The 6,000-nt window shown below is 41.3% G+C and overlaps 1 protein-coding gene across 4 annotated transcripts in view; it reads right to left on the reverse strand.

Annotated features, from left to right (window-relative positions):
* Positions 1–4,266, reverse strand: part of atp6v0a1a (ATPase H+ transporting V0 subunit a1a) — a 74,268-nt gene extending 70,002 nt beyond the window's left edge. For all 4 annotated transcript variants that reach the window (XM_039740116.1, XM_039740115.1, XM_039740114.1 and 1 more), the window contains exon 1: positions 4,165–4,266. The gene's annotated coding sequence lies outside the window, so the exon portion shown is untranslated. The remainder of the gene's footprint in view (positions 1–4,164) is intronic.
* Positions 4,267–6,000: the final 1,734 nt, after the last annotated feature.

The raw sequence follows: 6,000 nt of genomic DNA on the forward strand, positions 1-6,000 counted from the left end.
CAGTATCTCACAAAAGTGAGTACACCCCTCCCATTTTTTTAAATATTTTATGATATCTTTTCATGGGACAACACTGAAGATGTGACACTTTAACACAATGTAAAGTAGTCCGTGTACAGCTTGTGTAACAGTGTAAATCTGCTGTCCCCTCAAAATAACTCAACGCACAGCCATTACTGTCTAAACCGCTGGCAGCAAAAGTGTGTACACCCCTAATTTTGAATTTTGAGTTTTCATTACCTCATTTCGTACTTGAGGACATCAGTGGAAATTACGGGAAAATGCATTTAAACCTGAAGCCAGGAAACACTTCTTTACACAAAGAATTGTGGGACTCAGGAACAAACTATCGAGATGTGGAGTTGAAGCAGAAACCTTGACAACCTTTAAGAAGGTCCCGGATAAGACGTTTGGACAGTTTAGCTATGAGCTAAATAAACAGGCTCGGTGGACTGATTGGTCTCCTCAGACCCTGACCCACGTGTACTTAATAATTATAGACCCATTTCAAATTTACCCTTTCTCTCTCTCTAAAATACATGAAAAAGAAGTCACCAACCAACTTCAGTCACACCTTATGCATCATAATTTACTTGAGAAATTCTAGTCTGGCTCCCGCACTGGTCATAGTACAGAAACGGCACTAACACACGTTGTAAACGACATTCTGATATCCTCTAATGAAGGAAACTCCACTGGGCGTACTGGCAGTGTCCTAGCCTGGTTTAGTTCTTGTTTATCAAATTGATTCCAGTATGTACAGAAATATACTGACAGTACTCCATCATTATACACAGAAGTTAATTAAATTTGGTGTCCTGCAAGGCTCAGTATTGGGACCTTTACTGTTTTCACTTTACATCAGGGGTGTCGAACTCTGGGCCTGGAGGACCGCAGTGGCTGCAGGTTTCCATTCTAACCCTTTTCCTAATCAGTGACCAGATTCCACTGCTAATTAAATTTGTTTTCCCTTCATTTTAATAGCCCTTTTTTAAGGATTCAGGTCTTTGAATTTATTCCTTTCTTCATTAAATGACAGCCAAATAGAAATGAGAAGTGAAACACTGGCCAACAAATGACCAGCTAAATTGGGGCTTTAAACTCCAGCCAATTTCACTCCAACCAGTTTCTTAATGAGAAGCTGATTCTTGCTGTTAATTAAAGCCATTATTTAATTCCATGGCCTGTTGCTGCTCTCATTCTGCCACATCAGACATTTCCAGAACTGTTGATTTTTTTGTTTTTTCTAAGACCACCATCAAAATGTTTTGGTAACCTGAGAGATTACCCTTACCAAGACCTTCACCTTTCTTTATTTTCAAATATCGTGTGATGGGCACAACTGAGCTGGTCATGTGGCAGCTTGTTTTGTGTCTCACTATTACTTGGCTGCTAATTAAGGAAAAAAAAATACTAAGGGGTCTGAGTCAAGTTAATTAAAATGAAGGCTAAAGAAGATAATTAGCAGCAAAAACTGGTCACTAATTAAGAAGATGGTTAGAATGAAAACCCGCAGCCACTGTGACCCTCCAGGCCTGGAGTTCGACACCCATGCTTTACATGCTTCCACTGGGATCTATCTTTAGCAAACATCATGTTAATTTTCACTCGTACGTAGATGACACCCAGTTATACCTTTCTTCTAGACCAAATGAACTTTCTCTGATGTTGTCTTTAATTAGTTGTGTTAATGAATTAAAGGACTGGATGGATGAGAACTACTTGTCTTTAAACACTGATAAAACACAGATCTTAATTATTGGAGGGAATGACGCAGATCACTACAATATATTGTCATCTCTTAACTTGTAATTACCATTCATTTTGATGAATCAGCCCGCAAACTAGGAGTTATCCTTGATTCTAGCATGTTATTTAACGTGCACATTACAAATTCGTCTAAATCATGTTTCTTCCATTTAAAAAAATGTTGGGAAATTAAAGCATTTTCTAAATAAGCGAGATTCTGAGAAATGAATGTACAGTATGCATTTATTTCTAGTAGGATTGACTACTGAAATGTGGTGTTCACTGGATGTTCAAATTGTGCTTTATACAGCTTCAGTTAATCCAAAATGCTGCTGCAAGAATTATTACAGGAACAAGAAAATACAAACACGTAACTCCAGTTCTTAAATCCTTACAGTGAGTACCAGTTAAGTTTAGGGCAGACTTCAAAATCTTCCTTTTAACATTTAAAGCCTTAAAAGGCCGAGATCCAGCTTACTTATCTGAACCTATCATGACTTACAGATCCTGAAGAACATTAACATCTTAAGATGCCAGTCTGCTTATGATCCCACGCATTCATAAAATAACAGTGGGGGGTTGTGCCTTTAGTGACAGGACCCCTAAATTGTGGAGTGGTCTGCCTGCTAATATAACAGATGCCCCTTCGGTCTCAGTTTTCAAGTCCAGGCTGAAGACTCACAACTTCAGGTTAGCACACCCTGACTAAAGCTGCTGATTAACTGTGCATACTATACTACATCTCTGCTGTTAGTCATTAGCACTAAAACATAAGTAATATGATAGTTTGAATTTGTTACTAGCCCTCACCTATTCTTGATTCTCTTCTCAGTACTATATGTGGCTCTTGGTGCCACTGCCCACCTGCCAAGTTGTTTTGCCTGCCTAAGGTAAAGTCATCTCTGATGGAGGATCGCAGGAATCATCGGGTAGAAGGGTCATTTCATCCAATTGGCTGGCACAGAACCAACTCAGCTTGGATCGGCCAATAGGGGAAGGCAGCTTGATGGCTGAGGTCTCCAGGACTCTGAACAAATCCAAATTGTATTATGTGATATCATCTACTATTTCTATTTCACAACTGTATTGAGGATTTCTTGTGTTCTGTTCTGTGTATTGTATTTACCCCCCTTTTTTTGACACCCACTGCATACCCAGCCTTCATGGAAAGGGGGTCTCTCTTTGAACTGCCTTTCCCAAGGTTTCTTCCATTTTTTGCCTACAAAGGTTTTTTTTAGGAGTTTTCCCTTGTCTTCTTGGAGAGTCAAGGCTGGGGGTGGGCTGTCACAAGGCAAGGCCTGTCAATGCCCATTGCGACACTCCTTGTGTGATTTTGGGCTAAACAAAAATAAATTGTATTGTAATGTATTGTTTGTCACATTTCTTATGTTCTACTGTATGTACAAGTCATATTGAACCATGTCAAAAATTGACACTTTGTCATCAATCCAGGAAGCTTGTTACTTAATTGTGTATGTAAAAAGACTACTGCAAAAAGCAAAACAAAAACATAAACGAGGGATGACAATGAAGGTACACATATTTGTAATGTTTTAGTTATAAGCTTGTCTTGTCATGTGTATGGCAACACTTGATAAACGGGGATCATGTTCAAACTGACCATACAGACTAGGAATAAATTTAGATGTAAAGTTTCACAGGTAATTTCAAGCCTTAAAAAAACACAATCATGAACATAAAAACAGAAATTCGTGTGCTGGGAGGAGTTCGTATCGTGATCCGTCTGCTGTCGTAACCGTCAACGGATTAGGCTAGAAAGGAGCTGGCCGAATTTATTTCACACGTATATAATTAAAATAGGAGGAGGGGAAGTTCACAGTAATATGTGAAATGTGATTAAGATGCATCATTTACGTCGACACACCCGCTCGTATGATATAACTGATAGCCGACCCCACTTCCAATTTTATCTCTCATTTCATTAAAGTCTAACTGCTTTATATCTGCAAAACTGGGCGAAAGATTTCATCTCCGAGATAGTCACCGACCTGCGGTCAGAGCCAGTGGCTTGTGACAGCGACTGGCGGACATCTTTTGCGCTGACCAGGGTGCCCAGCAGCTGCGCATTACCAACGAGGGCCTTAGGCGAGCAAAGAGCACTCGCCTTCATCACAAGACGATATTAGCGTCAAAACGAGGCCCAATTTATCCAAAATAAGTCATAGTCATGTTACGCAAATATTATTATGAGTTTTATCATCAAGCACTGAGTGACCTATGGGCCGCCTTTCGTTCCTCTTCCCCCCTTACAATGCATACACACAACTTATCCATTCATTTCCAAGCAACATCCCTCCTTCAAGCTCGTACAATCACAACAATATCGAAAATAACATTCAGTTTTTTGCAATATTAAAAAAAAAAACAATAATAAATAAACTGCCATCATCCTACCTGCTCGGCTCAGTCTCCAGGAAATATCGGCCGCTCGCTCCACCCCATTCAGTGACGTAGGAGGCGCGAGGGCGAGTCACAAGCCCGGGTCTCGTGACGTTCGGCTGCCCGCCTTCTCGCCTTTACAAACCTGCAAAAAAAAAATAATCTCAGCGCCGGTTTGGCCAATATGAGATGACGGGGCAAATTACAGACGTGGCCCAAAGATTTCAGAATTACACAAATATTAATTTTCACAATGTTTGCTGCCTCCGTTTTTATGATGGCAATTTGCATCGACTCCAGAATGTTCTGATGAGTGATCAGATGAATTACAATTAATTGCCTTGAAGATGAACTTAATCCCAAAAATCCCATTTCCACTGCATGTCAGCCCTGCCACAAAAGGACCTACTGACGTCATTTCAGTGATCCTCACGTTAACAAAGGTGAGAGTGTCGGCGAGGACAAGGACGGAGATCACTCTGTCATGCTGACTGAGTTAGAATGGAGGGGTTCAATTGTTGTGAAGAAGGCTTCAGGGCGCCCAAGAAAGTCCAGCAAGCGCCAGGACTCAGCTGCGGGATCGGGACACCACCAGTGCAGAGCTTGCTCAGGAATGGCAGCAGGCAGGTAGGAGTGAGGTGAACCCTTTTGGAGGTTGGCCTGGTGGGTGTCAAGAAGGGCAGCAAATAAGCCAAGAAAAACATCATGGACAGACTGATGTTCTGCAAAAGGTACAGGGATTGGACTGCTGAGGAGTGCTGGAGGAAAGTCATTTTCTCTGATGGATCCTCTTTCCAATTGTTTGGGGCATCCAGAAAAAAGAAAAGGTGAGTGCTACTATCAGTCCTGGGTCATACCAACAGTAAAGCATCCTGAGACCATTTATATGGGGTGTTGCTTCTCAGCCAAGGGAGTGGCCTCACTCACAATTTTGCCTAAGAACAAAAAATGTCTCCTTCTCACAGTCCATAGACATGCAGTATAGGTGGATTGGCGATGCTATATTGGCCCAAGGGTGTGTCTGTGTGTGTTCACCCTGTGATAGACCAAGGATTGCGTCTGCCTGGTGCCTAATGCTTGCTGTGATAGGTCCCTGCTTCCCTGGATAAGTGGTGATGGAAGATGGATGGGTGTGTATACTGTATGCTATATTCACATGCACACATTATACAGTATGTATCTATATAGGCAGTGACAGGATGGTTAGTGCTGCTGCCTCACAACTCTAAGGACCTGGGGCTTGGATCACCTTTCAGTTCATGTCAAAAAGGGTTCTAGTTTGCTACCACATCTTAAAGACATGAATGTTTAGTTAGATGGGGACTCTGAATTGGCGAGGTGTGAGTAAGTGCGAGTGTGTCTGAACATACCTTGTAACAAACTAGTGTGCCATTCAATGTTGGCTTAATTTCTGCAACCAGTCCCACAGGGACGTGCTCTGGCTCCCTGAGACCCTTTAATGGATTAAATAGATTCAAAGAATGGATGAATATGACACATACACAGCATAAGATATGTAATTGGTGCCCAATTCAGAACTGGTTTTTGTACGCAGTGCTATTACTCAGACGAGGTGTGAGTAAGTGCGGGTGTGTCTGAACATACCCTGTGACAAACTAGTGTGCCATTCAATGTTGGCTTAATTTCTGCAACCAGTCCCACAGGGACGTGCTCTGGCTCCCTGAGACCCTTTAATGGATTAAATAGATTTAAAGAATGAATGGATATGACACATACACAGAATAAGATATATAATTGGTGCCCAATTCAGAACTGGTTTCTGTACACAGTGCTATTACTCATTACATGTATTGATGTTGTAAGAGTTAAATCCTTTGAGTTAATGTTAAT

Source organism: Polypterus senegalus, chromosome 17 (genome assembly GCF_016835505.1).
Source record: "Polypterus senegalus isolate Bchr_013 chromosome 17, ASM1683550v1, whole genome shotgun sequence".
NCBI classification, from domain to species: Eukaryota; Metazoa; Chordata; class Cladistia; order Polypteriformes; family Polypteridae; genus Polypterus; species Polypterus senegalus.